At 42.9% G+C, this 19,018-nt stretch overlaps 1 pseudogene; it reads left to right on the top strand.

Moving 5' to 3' along the window:
* Window positions 1-5,661: 5,661 nt before the first annotated feature.
* The window catches only part of LOC101676732, a 43,604-nt pseudogene continuing 30,247 nt past the window's right edge, over window positions 5,662-19,018 (top strand).

The following is a 19,018-nucleotide window of genomic DNA, read 5'->3' as shown; positions in this document are numbered from 1 at the left end:
CTCCACCAAATACTGGATCTATTCCCCTCTCGCTATCCCACCAGCACTCTTCCCTTCTCCTGTGAGACTGTCCTGTTCTGCAGAGTCTAGGTGACTTTTTAGTGGGAGGGAGGCTCCATTTCTCTCATTTCCCTTCTACCCACATAAGCCAAGCTCCTTTCCCCTTATTCCTTCTGAAAAACATGTGCTAAACACCTGGGTCTCCCAAGGGGACTCTTGCCTGCTGTTTGCACATTTTGGGGAGAAATAGAGCCTTAATCAGGGGGCAGGAAGCTGTGACCTGGGGACCAAATCCCATTTTTGCCTATTTTTGTAAGCAAAGTTTTGTTGGCGCACAGCCACACCCAGTGACTTACATACGGTCCATGGCTGTTTGTTGAAATTGCTTCCCTCTGCCTCACTAGGGAGAAGCTCAGTATTATCGGTTGCATGGCTATTTGCTGTTTTGAAAATTTGTTAGGGGATGAGGTTGAAACATGGAAAATTTAAGTCCAAATCTTCCTAATAAAGGACATTTTTAAAAAAGGTTTCTGTGTGAGACTTTCATCTAAAATCTCTGACAACTTCACGAGTAGTTACTATTTACTCTTCTATGGCTCCCTTGGGGACCATAATGGAGTGTGGCTGCTTCAAGACTTGAAGAGTCCCTTTAAGTTGTGTAATATTTTTGCCGGTCCTTTCTGGCTAACACAAGCACTTCACCAATATTTAGGGGGAAAATGTTGTGTACCAATTTCTCACTTCTTTTAGATTGGCATTGACCTAAATTAGCACTTCAGGCATAGCCTGCCTTCCAAAGACGGTGGTTTATGCTATTGGGCATAGTTCAAAGAAAGAAGAAATAACCCTCAAGGACAAAGTCAAAGCAAAATGACATGTAATTCATAATCTCCTTGTAAGGATTGAGGAGCTCAGGTACATAAGACACGGAGCCCAGTGTCAGCTCCAGGTTTGATGGTTCCATGCTCGACTTTGCTTTAACAAGCAAGCTGGACGTCTTCACAATCCCATCAACCATCCATTCCATGTGAGAACAACCACGAGTAACCTTCCAGAGGAGAAGCTACACCCTGGCCTCCACAGAGCGTAGGATGAAGAGGGAAACTTTACATTTATATTTCTTTTAAATCTCATCCTGTTACACTATTCTCTGTATACACTTTATAATGTACATTTTTTATGTCATTCAGCTTTGCGTGAAAGGATGATGAATGTGCTCAACAATTTTTTAACCAACAGGTGTGTGGACAAAATTCACCATCTTGAATTTCTTACCTCAGCCTTTGATTAGCACTGGACTCTCAGGGGTCACAGACTGGAACGCCCCGGATCCCAGTGACTGACTGGAGACACACGCCCCACCTAGACAGAGCAGCTGCTGCTCCCATCACCCATTTCCTGGCCCACCATCATGGTGTGGAAACGAAGACTCTTTTTCAAGAGAAGCTGAAAATTTCAAATGCTCGTTTTTATGTAAAAATTCATGATGTATGTGTGAAATCTCACCAGACTTAAATTTTGGAGACTCTAAGCAGCCCTGTGCTGGCCAAAGAACTATATCTGTTGGCCAGATCTGGCCCTTTAGGTTGCAACCTCTACCCTGAACGTTATACCTCCAAATGTCCGTGGTTAAATAAACTTGCAAAATGCAAGAGAATGGGGTCCTTCTTAGATATTCTTAATGCAGTTCAGTATATTAAATGTTCTCAGAAGTCATGCAAACGTGAAACCTGCTTAGCTTTTTTTTTTTTAAAGATTTTATTTATTTATCGGGGTGGGGGGCAGAGAGCGAGCACAGGCAGACAGAATGGCAGGCAGAGGCAGAGGGAGAAGCAGGCTCCCTGCCAAGCAAGGAGCCTGATGTGGGACTCAATCCCAGGACTCTGGGATCATGACCTGAGCCGAAGGCAGATGCTTAACCAACTGAGCCACCCAGGTGTCCCCTGCTTAGCTTTTTTTTAAAGCCATAGTTCCCCCAAATCATCAGCCTGTAAACCACGGTTCCCCCAAAACATCAGCTTGTGGACCCTTCTTGTTCCCACATTATAATAACTTGCAGAGGTGGAGTTGCTAAGAACATACCCTAGGCCATAACTGAGCTAGGCAGGTCTTGCTACTCTTAACTCTCATTTTACACACAAAAACAATGGAGTTTTGAAAGGCTAAGAAAATTGTTCAGGGTCATATTGCTAGTGAAGGACAGACTCCAGGTCAGACTTTAAAGCTAAAATGGTTTCCACTATATTTCATAGCTCGAATTCCTCTCTACCCTGAAAAAGCCTTGTTTTCTCTACAATTGGCACAGTAACTATTTCAAGATTCAGGATCTGTTCTTTGGTAGAATCTTTTGAGAAGAAAACCCACATCCTCCAACAATATATCAATGACCCTGGTTCTATAAGTGGCACGAGGGCAGGGGTCTCGGTGTCTAACATCACCTCCCCTGGGGAGGTTTTGTGGCTCCTCTCCTCTTCCACCTAGACCTGCCCTGCCCTGGGCATTCTAGAACGGCTCCTCTGGCCCTCCTCATTTCCACCCTCCCCTAACCTCATCACCTTCTTCTCCACCCAAGAAAGGGCCTGATTCAGCAGGCCTTTCCTGGTTCCCTCTGCGGACACCCAAGTGGGAGCCAGAGGGAGCGGTAGGTCAGGGCCTGGGATGAACAGGGAGGTCTGGGAGGTCCTGCTCCATAGGGCGGAGGTTTGGAAGCAGGCTGGGCTGGCTGGGGTGCAGTCAGGGCCGAGGAGGGGTGAGGGAGGCCTGAATTATAGCCTGGCCCCTGTGAACACCATTTGGACACCAGATGCAGAATGAGGACTGCCATTTGGATAGCCTTGAGCCAAACCCCATTCCCAGGAGTGAGGTATCCATCCCTGCTATGTCTTAAAGATCCCCAGAGAGGCTTCTTCACCTCAAAAGGGGAATTCACCCCTCCCTTGGCAATCATTCTCAGGCTTAACTAACCAGCTTTAACAGGCAAGAGTTCATCTTCAGCTTGCAGAGAAACTCTTCCTGCTGTGTTTCTTCTCAGATTTTCTCCAGAGGCCCTGAGGGACAGGAGTCCCCACCCTCCACATGTTAACCTTTGATAAACTTGAGAGCGACAGAGGGAGTAGCTAAAGGCATGAGACAGAATGGGGTTTGAGTCTCAGAGCATTAACAGGCTGTGTGACCTTAGGCAAGTTACTTAACCTTTCTGTACCTCAGTTTCTTCTATATAATGGGGTAGAAACACAGTACTGTCAAGAGAAAAGAAAGTACACAACCATACAAAATCTTACACATTAATACCCAGAGTGATGCATATAATAACTCCAAAGTAGAAATAACCCAAAGACCTATTCTGGATAAACAAATGGAGTGTTAGACAGAGAAAGGAATGAAGTATCTGTACACACTCCAAGATAGGTTAAACTTGAATAGCATTATGCTCAGTTTAAGAAGCCAGTTACAAAAGACCACATACAGCATGATTCCATTTATATGAAATGTTTAGAATAGGCAAATCCATAAAGATTGAAAGTAGTTAGTAGTTGCTTAGGGTTGGTGGGAGAGGGTAATGAAGAATTATTGCTGATGGGTATGGAGTTTTCTTATGGGGTCATGAAATGTCCTAATGTCGACTGTGGTTCTGGTTGCAAACTCTGAATATAATAAAAACCACTAAGTTATACACTTTAGATGGGTGAATTATGTGGTATGGGAATTATATCTCAATGAAACAGTGATTTTAAAAAAGGAGAAAAAAGCCCATAAATCTACATCATAGGATATTGTTCAAATTACTGTTCAATTAGCCTATAAAGTGTTTAGCACAATGCCCACTAAGCCATCAGTAAATATTATCTTTGATAATAATAAGAATAATTAATGAGGTTATGCTTATATCATAGAGTATCACATAAGCATTCATTATGATACAGAAAATTATATGTAACTAAACATTAAATGTAAATTAAATTGAATTAATTGTAAAATTATTATTTTCACTCTCTCTCCTCTTCCTCTTAAAACTTTGATTTTGGAGTGGTCCTCGAATTTTTTAAACATTATTAAAATTATTTTTGAACATTATGAATATTGTGTTTCATAACATCTATAACATTATCATAACAATAATAGATCTATGTTACTATATATAAGGATACATATTTCGTGCTATATGAAGGTCTATAATACATGGTATTGTTTATTTGATTGACTATTAAGAACTATTTATATTAGTAGTAACATTCACCCTGTGACTTCTCTTCTTCTCTAACCTTTCTGAGTTTAGACCGGTTTCCCCAGTTCTTTGAAACGTTTCCTGGCCTCTTATACATTTGGAGAAAAAACAGCTTTGAGTTCGGAGAAATTAAATTACAACCATGACTCTCATTCAACTGCCTCCTGTAGCTGCAACCGGAAAACAGGAAAAAAGCACCACCGAGCTCCTGCAGCTGGAAGAGGGAGGACCCGGCAGGGCGCTGGGGCTGGGGACCCGCGAACTGCGGAGGGGGAGGGTCGTGTGTCCCCTCTCGATCCCGGTGTGCCCTCCCTCATCCGGTCCCTGCCTCTCGGGTCCGCGGGTGGCCCGCTGCGCCCTCAGAGCGCCCGGGGAGGGGGCGCGCAGCTTGGGAGGGGGGAGGTCTGCAGCCGCGCAGGTGTGCTATTTGCATTCCAATGGCAAACGGACTCGCCCACGGGACGGGACAACAAAGACACCATTGAAGCCCAGTCTTCCCAGGAGGTGTTGGAGGCCTGCGGTCCCCACCCAGAGCTCGGCCCCAATTCGGTCATGGGTGACCGCGGGACTTCTGAGAAACGCCAGCTGGACCCAGTTGCTGCAACTTCGGGACGGTTTCCCACAGCGAGGGCCCAGGCCTCTTGAAAAGGCCGGGACGGTAGTACCTCCTCCCAGCTCACGCACGGTCCCAGCCACCGCACGGTCCCAGCCCCTGGGCGGCTGTTTTCGGAAACACACTACGGGCACACGCTCCGGAAGAAAGGATGGCTGGACCTCCAATGCTCCAGCCATCTCTCGGTTTCTCTGAAGGCCTGCTGACCAGAGACCTGAACAAAGCTTGTTTTTCATACTTGCTGGGGCAAACGTCTCAGTTCAGGTCGCATTTCAATTGTATCCACGAACTCAATTAACCCTCGGGGGTGGGGTGGTGGAAAGGAACAACCTTAGTTTGCAGATATCTTTGAGAGGCTTGGAGCCTGTCCCCTGGGGTAAGGGCTGCGCAGTGGATGGTGGGGCTGCCCTTATCTTCGCCACCACCCCCACCCCCACCGCGGCTGGGACATCCTTGAGGAAGGCTCAGTCTGCTCCGCCATTCATGGGCGCTCTGGATATAGCGCCCACTCCCGCCGGGCTCCCAGCTTAATTCTAAAAAACGGAAGCTCAGAGATATAAACTGACTCCTGCCCTACTCACACAGCCAATCACAGGGCTCTTCGTGGTGAGTGGAGCCCTAACCCCTCCTGCAGTGCCCCCTTGAACCCAACCAAGGGGCAGCAGTTGCCAAGTGCCCCTCATACTACAGCAGCTGTAGGTCCCAGACTTTTCTGTAAATCCTTGAGTTCTTGGAAGAAGAGAAAAAAAAACGGGCCCTGAAACATTCTTTCAGGCAGGTCATATAGTTTTGAAAAGAGGAGAAATGAAAGGATTGGACAAAAATGGAGGGGGGGGGTGGATTTAACAGTGAAAATTTGGAAAGAATGAAGGACTGCCAATATTGTGATGTGGCCCTACAGTGAGTATGGACCCAGTCCCTAGATCTAGCATTCCTGGAGCATCACGTCTGTTCCTATCACTGAGCGTATTCAGTTTTCATTTTGAGCACCTATCCTGCCATACTGGTGGGAATCTTAGTCTCAGTCATTTTTGGCATTCCTTTCTCTTGATTCCTAGGGCCTAACTCCAAGCTGTGGGGTGGGGTGGTGGGGGTGTCTTCTGGCTGTCAGACCACAGAGGTCGTCTTGGGAATACCACTGTTACCATTCACAGAGGCTAGTTCTGAAGCTCGTGACTGCTTCAGCAGGAAGCTTGGGACGTAGGACTCCCCTCCACTGATGTGTCGATGCTCCAATAAGCCAATTTTCTCTGGGATTCTGGCCCCACAGCACTTTTGCCTTTAGGTTTCTCCTAACTCACTCTAAACGCTACCCTATTTGCCTCTTCCCTGGAAAAGATAGGTTCTCTCTGCTTTCTGCCTTGCCACAAAATTGTGCTGGGGAAGAAGCCCAGAATCTGGTATCTGCTTAAACGAGGGAAAGAGTGAAGGAAAAATGTACATATAGAGGAAAAAAAACAATATGTCAAGCTGCTCTCCAGTCCCACAAAAGTAGGATTTTGCTCCTGGATGGGACTCTGAAATTATTTAACCTAAGCCTCTTATTTTGTTAACCAGGTCTTGATGTTCTAGAGAGACAAAGTGATTGAGCTAGTTAGTGTAAAAGGGGAAAATTTCATGTGAATCAGATCACATTTTAAATGTGTTTCATAGCTCATACTTCAACCAATTCCAGGAAAGTGTGCATTGAGGCTAAAAATAAAAACCTTTTTGTTAAGTGAATAAACATCCCCAATTTCTATCTGTTTTATGTGCTCATATTTAGGCATACAGGGCTTTCTTAAGAGTAGGTTCATCTATTTCTAAAATTATTTTTTATTGGGTGTAATGTGTACTTTTTTTAAAAAAAGTTTTTTTGTTTTTTAAGATTTGTTTATTTTAGAGAGGAAAGAGCCTGTGCCTGTGAGCTGAGGGTAGGAGCGGAGGAAGAGGGAGAGAATCCCAGAGCTGATTCCCCAGTGAGCATGGACAGGGCTCCATCCCAGGACCCTGAAATCATGACCGAGCCGAAATCAAGAGCTGGACGTTAAACCAACTGAGCCACTCAGTAGGTCCAATGTAACAAGCTCTTCAAGGTTATCTTCCTCAATGATATTGCCATAAAGATGAATTTATGTCCTACTAATGGTGCAAACAGATACTGAGACATGTCTCCTGGCAGAGTTGTTTTCTTTGGGGCTTTCACCACTCAGAGGCAAGGATCTGTCAGTAAAAAGATGAAAAACCCTATAAACTCCACTCCCTGTCCTAGGTTGACATTTAATATCTGAATATTCTATCGTTTTAACTCACTCACAAATGTGGTGACATGAACGGAAAACACGGAAGTCGCAGTCAGCTTCCAAGTTCTTGGGTGTGCGCTTCCTCTGAAGCCAAGATGGGATGTAAGGTGGGGGCCTCAACAGACCTGTGAGGTCTGGGCCAGATCTTGCCGTTAGAGTGTTAGAGCCGGGAGGGATTCCGGGACAGCTCCTGGACCCAAGGGAAGAGGGAGTGTGGTAAGGGATGGTTCTAAGAACAAAATCATTGCTTTTTCCTATGCTCCCAGCTGGGCGTGAAAACCGGGGCACATTCCAGGCAAGAACCTAGTATGTAGCTGTGGGTGCTTCTAGTGGGCCTGATGGGACTAGCTTGCTGCTAGGTCCGAATTAGATATAGAAATAACAGATGCCAACTTTTATTCTGCATTTTAATCAGTCAGATACTAGTTAAAAGCATTATCTTCTCAGTGCTAACAATCATCCAGTGAAAAGGCGCTGTTATTATTCCTAATTTACAAACAAGGAAGCTAAACACAGAGAAACTGTTTTAAGCCACAGAGCAGAGCCACTGTTTGAATCCAAGACTCTTTGCCTACCGGGGAAGCAGCCTTTAAGGCCACACTAGATCGTCTCCTGCAGCAAGTAGAGTCCCTCTGAGGGAGATGGCTCATCTGCACATCATGCCCTCCAGGTTGGAAGATACCTGGACCACAGATTTGGCTGATGACAGAGTCAATGTGAATTTGATCCTATGTGGCTTGTTTGGAGCTCAGACTTGACTACCTGTGCCAGTTCGCTTGGAGCACTGCAAAAGAGTATTTCTTAACTCCACCTAGTAATAGTTGACACTTTAAAAACGCCTCGCAGGTATTCTTTTAATGACTTCCAACGTCAACATATGAGATGATGTCCAGAAGGACGAAGGGAAAATGGAAATTCTTGTGGAAAATGGAGAAAAGCACAATGATAACCTCTTCCTGTCATGCCTAAGGATGTAGGGGCCATCCTGTGTAAAAATAAACATGAGACCAGTGTGAGGACCCCATTCACAGACCCGTCCCCTCATTCGCTCACTCATTCAGTGATTCAACTACTCTTTACCAAGTGCCCATCATGGGCCCAATCCCCCGAGAGACAGCAGAGCCCGGCATTCAAGAGTATGGACTTGAAGCCAGGCTGATTGGGTTAGAAACCTGGGTCTGCAGCATATCATCTGCACAACCCTGGGCACATTATTTCACCTTTTAGTGTCTTAATTTTCTCATCTGTAAAATGGGACTAGGTCTCCCTATCACTCTCAAGGGCCTAATTCATAATGAGTCAATACTAAATGAGTTCATACATGTGAAATGCTTAGAAGTGAACATGGCCCATTGGAAGCACTATTTAAGTCTTTCTTATCATTAGATCAGAGAGAATCTGCCCTGTTGTTGAGGCCAAAATCCTAAGAGCATCCTTCATTTTCCTCTTTCTCTTGTCTATCTCCCCCCCTCAAGAAAATAATCTGTAAATAAGTCCTTAGATCTTTATCTCCAAACTCTATCTCCTCAAACTATCTACTTTTCTCAGGCTCCACTGCTACCTGGTCTAATGCCACCATCCTCTCTCCCTGGACCCCTGCAGTGGCCATGCTCTTACTTCTTTACCATCTGCTCTCCAAAGTAATCAGAACGATCTTAGTAAAACATAAATTACCCCACCGTGCCTCTGAAAACCCTACCATTGGTTTCTCAGTGCAGACAAAAGAAAACGCAACCTTCTTACTCTGTCCTAGGTGAAGAGTGGCCAGATAAAAAACAGGACTTCCGGCTGACTGTGAACTTCAGGAAAACAATAGTTTTTTTTAGCCTAAGTGTGTCCCAAATACTGTCCCCAAATGTGGCCTACATGTTCACTCTCTTGGCTGCTAGCCACCAAGTTCTAGGTAACTTCTTCCATATTATAAAATAATGCTACGAGGTAGGTTCTATTACGACGTCCACTCAAGAATGATCACAGAGGCCTACCATTTAAGCTCCAAATCTATACTCTGCTAGTGATGCCGGGGCCGTGCTCCGTGAGCCCCACTTCTGTTTTGCCAGCAGCCTCCCGTTAGGTTCGTGCATCGGGAAGGCTAGGGAAAGGGAGCAGGGGGAGGGAGGAGACTGGCTCCCGCCGCTTTCGCCTGTGGCTGCTGGCAGTCTCTCTCCAGCATTGCGTTGTAAACATGGCGGCGCCCATTGGTTCTAGTTGCAGGTCTTTCCATTCCCAGAACTAGGTGCATCGAACTCTTCCAGAGACATCCGTACCAGCAAGCACCCGAACCTCAACAGACTTAGCTCCGGGCTCAGCTCCCTCAAGTCTCTTATATTTGCTTCTTCCCATTCCTTCTTTCTCCCCCGTTTCTCCTAAGGGTTTCTATTAAGCTTTAATAACCTAACCTCTTCGTTCCCTTAACACTGGGGAGGGAGAAAGCGAGCTTTCTGTACTCAGTACCTCTGTGATACCCTTGTGCCTTTTTGATTTCCTCATGCCTGGTTAATAATCCTTTCTGTTAAATTCTTCCTGATGAAATGCTTGAGATCTTGACTGATGCCAGAAACCGAGCACAGAGAATTAACAACCACGTTGACTGACAGCCAAGCAGCCGTACGACGCTTACACAATTAGCTTCAATAAAAAGAAGAAAGTCAGAAATGCCCCTGGAGAGGACCAGACAAAACGAAGACTGATTTGGCAGTATCTATTTAAATCTATTATAACGATTCCCAGAAGGCAGGAACATAGTGTATGATCTTGGCTACTCCCACTTGGAGCTGGGCAGGGTCAATTCTTAGAAAAGGGATGTCGGAGAGACAATCCAATAAATGTTCTTTTCACCATTGTTTCAGATCCAACCCAAGGACTCCTTCCTCCACAGAAGCTGCTAGGGCACATACCCTTGAGTGCTCCTCGGGGCCGCAGGGCTCCTTATTCCCAGCCAGGATTCCAGGATAGAATGGAAAAGGCAGGATTGGGCTCTCATGGTATTTCTTGGGGGTGGAGGAGTTATGACCCATTCTGGCCAAAGAACTATAAGAAGAAATGGATGTAGGAGGCATCTGGGGAAAAGTTTATTCAGAGAGATGCTAACAGACTGTCCCTCATTAAAAGCCACACTCCCTTCCCTGTGCTGCCCTGGCTACCTCCTGTTCCTTGCTCTTGAACGTGGTTGACATGCTTGTGCTTGTGGCTGCCGCAATGGATGCTGATGTGACCAGCCCAAAGATGAAGGCTTACTGAGGAGGACAGGAAAAACCTATGTCCTTAAAGACACTGCTGAGATGCTGAATAGTTTAGGAATAGCCAGTTTCAGATTTCCTGTTCAGAAAGTAAGACTTATGGTTTAGGTCACTGTTAGTTTTCTGTTTCTTGTATTTTTTAAAAAAGATTTTCTTTATTTATTTGAGAGAGACACAGACACAGAGATAGTGAGAGAAAGCACGGTGACTCCCGCTGAGCAAGGAGCCTGACGTGGGGCTCGATCCCAGGACCCTGGGATCATGACCTGAGCCTATGGAAGACACTCAACTGACTGAGCCACCCAGGCACCCACTGTTTCTTGTATTTTAACACATTTTACCTGGTACATCTTCTAATCCCCCAGCTGGAAGCAGCTTTCCTTTTGGCTCATGCATCCTTCTTCTGAATTTCCCTATAATTGGGTCTTAAAGTTGATTCAACTTTCATAAATGAAAAAGGTTTATAAATGCATCTTCTCTCCCGACCAGCCTCCAGTTATTAAGGCCAGGAACTCTAATTCACCTGGGTACCCCACACCACCTCCAGCAGAGCACCAAACACACAGTAAATACTTAATAAAGATACATGCATATCTTCTACCTCTACCTTACGCAGATGTAAGGTGATGTCTACAGCTTACATTTGCTGTTTGGGATTTATAGTCAAAGGGATCTTATTTAAAAGCCCCCACTCTGGATTCAGATGGCACTGGGTACCTGCCTTGGCTCAGCTCCCTGTTAGCTAGGGGGCTCTGGGTAAATTCTTCTATCTCTACATTTCACCACGCTCCAAGTTCCCATTTAAATACCACCTTCTACCTGAAGCAGTCTGTGATCTTGCTTCCCTAGCATCCCCAATTTGGAAATATTAGTTTCCTCTTCTTCACGCATTGTTCCCTTTTATGAAATACTGATTAAAAAAAAAAAAAGATTTTGTTTACGTATATGAGAGAGAGAAAGAGAGAGAGAGAGAGAGAGAGAGTACACAAGCAGGGGGATGGGCAGAAGAAGAGAAAGAAGCAGACTCCCCACTTAGCAGAGAGCCCAATGTGGGGCTCGATCCCAGAACCCTGAGATCATGACCTGAGCCCTTCGAAGGCAGATGCTTAACTGACTGAACCACCCAGGTGCCCCTGAAATACTAAACTTTAAGTTAATTTTTACAGATGTGTGATCATTTTACAAACATGTTTCTGCTTTTTACTTAATGTGTTTTTTTTTTTTAATTAAGTATAGTTGACACACAATGTTCCAATGGCTTCAGGTATACAACACAGTGATTTGACAAGTCCATATGTAATGCTGTGCTTACATCTGTCACCATACAATGCTAACACAGTAGTGTTGACCATATTGCCTATGCTGTACTTTTATCCCCTGACATAGTCATTTCATTGCTGGAAGCCTGCCTCTCCCACTTAATGTGTTTAGAAGATCTTCCTAGTTCTACATATATAGATCCATCTTAACAGCATAGTATTTAATAGTACAGATTCATCAGAATGTATTTAATTATTCCAAAATTAATGAACCTTTGTGTGGTTTCCAGTTTCTGCACATTACATAAAATTCTACAGATAACGTACATGCTTTTTATTTTTTTCTCCCCTACCAATGTGCAAGCATTTCTCTAGGGCAGACATCAAGATGCACACGGGTAGATAGGGAGACATTTAGAAATTTAGCAGACTACATCAAATGCCTTCTAATTAGATAGTGACAATTAATAAGAGTCAAAATCATTCAAATGTTCTTTCTTTGACTTTGCTTATCTTCTCAGATTCTGGAACAGGAGCGGTTAGGGGCCCTTCAGCTGGTCCCAACCGTGTGTTGCCCTGTTTTGTTACCCATTCCCCACCATTCCCCGTCTGTGGGGCAGTGCGGGAGAGGAGGGGGAAAGCACGGGTCCCACAGGCAACCAGATGGCTTTGCCTCATCCCAGCTATGTTACCGCAGAAGTGGTATCAGACCTCTCTGAGCTCTTGTTTCCTTAATTGTGAAACTGGATGAGAAAGTTCTCGCATATTGAGGAGGCAGCAACCTCTTCCCCTCATGACCTTCTTCTCCCTTCTCTGTCTTGCCCTGGCATTCTTCTGTCCTTGGAGGTCTATGGGGGAGTTTATTGTATTTATATTCCAAATAAGGACTGGTGCCATGAGCTTGAAATAAAGAGAAGCATTGATCTTCAGTAGAGAATTCTATCCTCTGAGACTGTTTGCTTATACAACACAGGCGGATGTGTCCCATTCATCTCGGAGTCAGGCCAACATTCTGAGCAAATCGGACCCATTGTCAATCCCCAATTAGTAATGGTTGAACAGATAAATCAATTCTGTGTTCATTGCAGCAGTTCCGTGATGACACTCTTCTGGGGACCAGGGGTTTCCAAAGAAAATAAAAGCCAAACCCATCCCTGATTGCCATGTTGATGACATGATTGAGAACTCAGGCGTTAGCACTTCAATCTAGGGATGAAAATGCTTCAATGAAACAAAAGAACATTTCTGACATCAGCACTAAAGAAACAGAGTGAAATTCAGCAGCATCATTTGCTATGCCAAGGAGGAAGAAATGTCCGATATTTGTTAGAGAGGTCAGATGGAGGGATGAAACTGACCAGTGGGTCTGAAAGCAGACAGAGTCTTTCGGAAATGCAAGAAAAGAAGCATCTCAGAGTTCGGCACCATCCGGAGATCAAGTGAAAGAGATCTGGAGAAAGAGATGACTTTACAGCCCACAACTCTGTGGAAAATGGAGTTGCTCTGGAAAGCTCTGTGTTCAGGCAGATGAAATGCACAGATTTTTCTTGAAAAACATTCATGACATTAAGAAAAAGACTCAACAGGGGCGCCTGGGTGGCTCAGTGGATTAAGCCGCTGCCTTTGGCTCAGGTCATGATCTCAGGGTCTTGGGATCCAGTCCCGCATCGGGCTCTCTGCTCAGCAGGGAGCCTGCTTCCCCCTGACTCTCTGCCTGCCTCTCTGCCTACTTGCAATCTCTCTGTCAAATAAATAAATAAAATCTTTAAAGAAAAAAAAAAAGACTCAAAAACATTTCAACCAGCTGAATACTACTTGCATAGAGGTTGAAAAATTTAGCAGATTATGGAAAAACTCCTTGCTGGCATTTTAATAATTTTTGTATTAAAAATGATTACTTCCTTCAAAGGGAAAACTTTTAACATAGATTTTTTAAAACCAAGGATTAGACAACTTTTCTTAAAAATGAGCAAGCCACCTCATAAGGTCAATTAAAACTGAGCTTACAGTTTGAGAAAAAACTAAATTCAACTATACATTTATTGACTTAAAATAATAACCGTAACATGATATATGTAATATGAACATATAATTTATTGTAACATATATGATAATTTTAGACATAATATATATGATTTATAATGTGAATATAACATGAAGTAATAAAAAACAAAATAATATAAATTCATCTCATTATACTAAAAAAGCCCAATATTTATTATTTATTTTTCTTATAATACCTAATACTTATGAAATGCTTTCTATGCTCTGGGCCCTTAAGCATTAAAACGGGGATGTGTTCTTAAGTTTACACAAAGAAGCCAAGACTGAGAAAGGTTGCTATCTTGCCCAAGGTCATGCACTTAGTAAAGGAAGAAGCTGGGATTTTTTTTTAAGATTTTATTTATTTATTTGTCAGAGAGAGAAAGAACACAAGCAGGGGGAGCTTCAGGCAGAAGAAGAAGCAGGCTCCCGCTGAGCAAGGAGCCCGATGTGAGACTCAATCCCAGGGATCATGACCTGAGCTGAAGGCAGACACTTAACCGACTGAGCCACCCAGGGATCCTGAAGTTGGGATTTAATCAGTGTGATGTGACTCCAGAATCCACGTTTTTAACTATTTGGATGTGAGACTCGACTCTGGGCATTATGTTGCACATGAGATATTAAGCTAACCTATCCTGAAAGATGCTGCTTCTTGTTGGTGAGATCCACAGACGTAAGCAGCTCCAATACCAGGCAGAATAGATAGATCATGCACCAAGGAGAAATTCTGGTAGCAAGCAATAGAAACTGACTGCCTGATTTATGCAGTAAAGGAAGTTTACTATAAGGTTGTTGATAACATCACAGAACCACTTAAAAGACTGATAACTAGTATTAGAGCTAAGTGAGACCACCTGAAATCAAGATACTCATCAACGAATCTTCCTTCAGTGGATATAACTATGTTTAATACTGAAAGAAAAAAAAAGTTGAAAACATAAGGATTAGTCTTTCTTAGTTTATTAAACACAGAGTATCTAGTGTTAACTTCACTGAGGATGATTTCCAAGTTTTTTTTTTTTTTTTTACCTGTTTGTATAATGGAGAATAAAAGGGAATTGTAAGGGTCTGGTTGATTTTCATACGAGGGTGTTAAGAGGTTATATTTGGGATGTCTTATTAGTTTCGTGGAGCTGTGAGAGTTTTCTGGATTTGGGGAAGAAGCAAAGGAAAGCAAACGTGAAATGGACCAACATAGCTCCTCCCTTCAAGGATTTTAGCACCTCAGTAAGTCTCCAAGACTTTAGTAAACACCTAAGAAAAGTCTCCCAATATTTATAATGATAAGTCGTGGATCAAATCTGTGATCTTTTTGAGACAAGCATTTTTTTTTCTTTTCAGAGATCATTATGGCACCAGGATGACTGAAGCTCAGGAAACTTTAACAGATGATCCAGGCACAATGATGACATCGGGTAAATGATTCTCTCCTTGACTTTGAGTCTCTGCCACCCTGGCCATCATACACATTTTATGGACCTGCCAACAGCACCTTCCTCCTTTTTCGGAGAGTATAAAGATTAAATTCACTTTTCTTTCCTTGAGTGCACACAGATGGCTTATCTGTTCTAGGGTTTTAATTGTGTTTTCAAGTTCCTACTTGTAAACCTCACAGAACTTATCTAAAAATAATCACCAAAGCTGCAAATCCAGATTTTCAGATCAGGAAATAGTCTCTGATTTATGAACTGTGCAGGTTAGGTGTCACTGACAAAGCCTCATCACTCATCTCAGACTAGTTCTCTCCAGCTCGCTTCTCTCTCCCTCTCTCCCCATGGCTCAGAAACCCCATATAAGATTAGATTATAACATAGCCTCATCAACCTTATCGGCTGACTGGCCTTTGGTTCTGAGACAAGTCAGTGAGCTCCAAAGCCTGGCTATACTGATCGACATGATGTTCTTCTGAAAACAGAGCTGCAGCCCAAAATGCTTTTGGTAAAATTCCATTCCAGGAAAACACCTGGATACATGCCACTGATTGAACCTGTGCAGACATTTGTCTATCTTCTGAGAGTTATTCTTCCAATGCTGGAAGACATCAAGGTTTATGTATCTCCAAATCCAAAATGAAAAATGAGACCTGCTTTCCATGCTACAAATAGAAAAGGCCTGTTACCTCTCATACCTGGGGGCCCTGAATCAGAATAATAGTTTCCTCCTTTCATTTTCCTTTTGCTTGATGACTTCATACTCTCCTTCCAAGTTTCCCAGGTGAAAGTATAGCCAACTCAACTTGGAACAGCTTCCTGCTCCTGATAGGAAGAGAAAAAAGTCCCTTTGCTTCTCCAGTGGTAGGAGGAGATGAATCTCCCAAGGAAAGAAGAAAATCCTCCAGCTATACTTTCTGACTTGAGAAAGATCATAACTAGGACATAGGTCTTCTGACTTTGCATCCGTTACACACACTGGACTTGCAAATCCAAATCTACAGTAGTCAGATGGGTAATATAAAAAGTGAAGCAGGTCATATTTGTCATATAATGGCACCCATGGCCATGATGGGTACTGCTCACCAGGTAGTCTGTGTGTTCCCCTACAGTTAGCTTAGTACCATGTGACTCTTTCTTTCTTTTTGTTATTTTATTTTTTAAGTTTTTTTTTTTTTTAAGATTTTATTTATTTGACAGAGATCACAAGTAGGCAGAGAGGCAGGCAGAGAGACAGGGGGAAGCAGGCTCCCTGCTGAGCAGAGATCCTGATGCGGGGCTTGATCCCAGGACCCTGAGACCATGACCTGAGCCGAAGGCAGAGGCTTAACCTACTGAGCCACCCAGGTGCCCTACATGTGACTCTTTCTGAACAATGGAAGCAACTGTATCACTTCTGGGTCTGGGCTATTAACAGTTAGTGCACCAACTCTGTTTCTCTCGTCCTTGGCTGTTGTGACTTTGGGTTTCAAGTCTTCCATCGTAAGGGGGATATAGTCCCTGATCTACATTCTGCAGTATGCAAGGTAGAAATAAATCTTTATTGTTAAGCCACTGAGATTTTTCAGGGGTTGTCCAGAGTATTGCCCAAATGTGGCATCTTAAATTGTATATTTGAACACATATACACTTTGTTTATCAAACATTCCCAATGAAATATGTTGTCTCCTATTTTTCTTAAAAAATCTAATACTTGCAAACCACATATTACATATGGGTTCCATATCCAAAATACATAAAGAACTCCTATAAATTGGGGTATGTGGTTGGCTCAGTTGGTTAAGCATCCAACTCCTGATTTTGGCTCAGGTCATGATCTCAGGGTTGTGAGATTGAATCCTGAGTTGGGGTCCTCACTGGGCATGGAGCCTGCTTAAGATTCTCCCCCTCCCTCTGCCCCTCCCCCTACTCATGCTCTAGCTCTCTCTAAAATAAATAAATAAAATCTTAAAAAAAAAAACTCATATAAAATAACAACAATATTAAATTCTATTAAAAAATGGTGAGAAGGGGGGGTGCCTGGTGGCTCAGTCCTTAAGCATCTGCCTTCAGCTCGGGTCGTGATCCCAGGGTCCTGGGATCGAGCCCCACATCAGGCTCTCTGCTCAGCGGGGAGCCTGCTTCTTCCTCTCTCACTGCCTGCCTCTCTGTGTACTTATGATCTCTCTTTCTCTGTCAAATAAATAAATAAAATCTTTAAAAAAAAATGGTGGAGGAACTAAATAGACATTTTTCCAAAGGACACCTCCAGATGGTATACAGAAAGATGCTCAACATCACTTATCACCAGGGAAATGCAAGTCAAAACCACACTGTGATAACACCTCACACTTGTTAGAATGTCTATCATTAAGAAGACAAGAGATAACAACTGTGGGTCAGCTCGGAGAAAAGGGAAGCCTCGTGCACTGTTAGTAGCAATGCAAATTGGCGCAGCACTATGGAAACGAGTATGGAGGTTCCTCAAAATATTAAAAACAGAACTATTGTACGATCCAGCATTCCACCTCTGGGTATATATTTCCAAAGAAACTGAAAACATGGGTGCCTCTGCCTTCAGCTCAAGTCATGATCCCAGGGTCCTGGGATTGAGCCCCGCATTGGACTCTCTGCTCGGTGGGGAGAGAGTCCTCCTCTCTCTCTCTCTGCCTGCCTCTCCACCCACTTGTGATCTCTGTCAAATAAATAAATGAAATCTTAAAAAAAAAAAAAAAGAAAATGAAAACAGGTTATTGAAGAGATAGCTGGACCCCCATTTTTAGTACAGTACTATTTGCAATAGCCAAGATATGTAAACAACCTAAATGTCAACAGATGAATGGACAAAGACAATAGATAAATATATATATAATATATAAACATATTTAATATATATAATATATAAAATATATTTAACATATAAAAATATAAAAAATAAAATGACTATTTTATATATATATATAAATATATGTGTGTGTGTATATATATATATGTATATATATATAAAATGAAATATTATTCAGCCTCAGGAAAGAAGCAAATCCTGAGCTTTGCTGTAATATGGACACACCTTTGAGGTCATTGTGCTAAGTGAGATTAGTCAGGCAGAGACAGATAGAAACTCTGTATGCTATCACCTATATGTAGAATCTAAAACAGCCCAGCTCACAAAGATAGAGCGTGGAATGGTGGTGACCGAGGGTTTGGGGGGGTGGGTGGGGACCTGGGGGATGTTAAGGGTACAGAAGGGAACCAGTAGATAAGTAAGTCCTGGAGTTCTAACTCACAGTATAGTGACTGTAGTCGACAATATTGTATTATAAACCTCAAACTGGTTACTGTCACCACAAAAAAGAAATGGTAACTATGTGACATGATAGAGGTGTTATCTAATGCTATATTTGTAACTGTACTGGAATATATAAATGTATCAACTCAGCACACCATAACCTTCAACTTACAAATGTTACATGTAAAGTATATCTAATTGTAAAAGTTAAAAAAAACTAAGAGTGTTAGTGGCTAATATTTATGTTGTCATCACAATGTCTCTTTATTATCCCCAGTTTACAGAAGAGAAAACTGAGGCACAGAAAAGCTAGGCAACTTGCCAAAGGTCATGTGCCAAGTGGAAGTAGAGTTGGTATATTAAGCAAATAAAAATACATGGGACATACTTACACTAAAAATCACTCAATGTTTATGTGAAATACAGATGTAATTGGCTTTGTTACTTTTTTTTTTTAAATCCAGCTAACTTTAAGTAAGGAGGGCCTATCAGAATTTGGCCCCAGAAAAAAGTTTAATACTTTTATTAAAAACCTGGGTAAAAGTAGTATTTCATATGCCTCTGAAATCTGTTCAGAGGAGTATATAAGTGTAGTAAGTAAGAGGACAAGTGGCCAATGTGTCGGAACTACAAGATCAGTCGCACAACAGGGGGGA

The sequence above is a fragment of the Mustela putorius genome, unplaced genomic scaffold (genome assembly GCF_011764305.1).
Source record: "Mustela putorius furo isolate JIRA1106 unplaced genomic scaffold, ASM1176430v1.1 tig00000095_pilon_pilon_pilon, whole genome shotgun sequence".
Classification (NCBI taxonomy): Eukaryota; Metazoa; Chordata; class Mammalia; order Carnivora; family Mustelidae; genus Mustela; species Mustela putorius.
The sequence above is the reverse complement of the archived record's forward strand: the minus strand, read 5'-3'. Positions and strand labels throughout refer to the sequence as shown.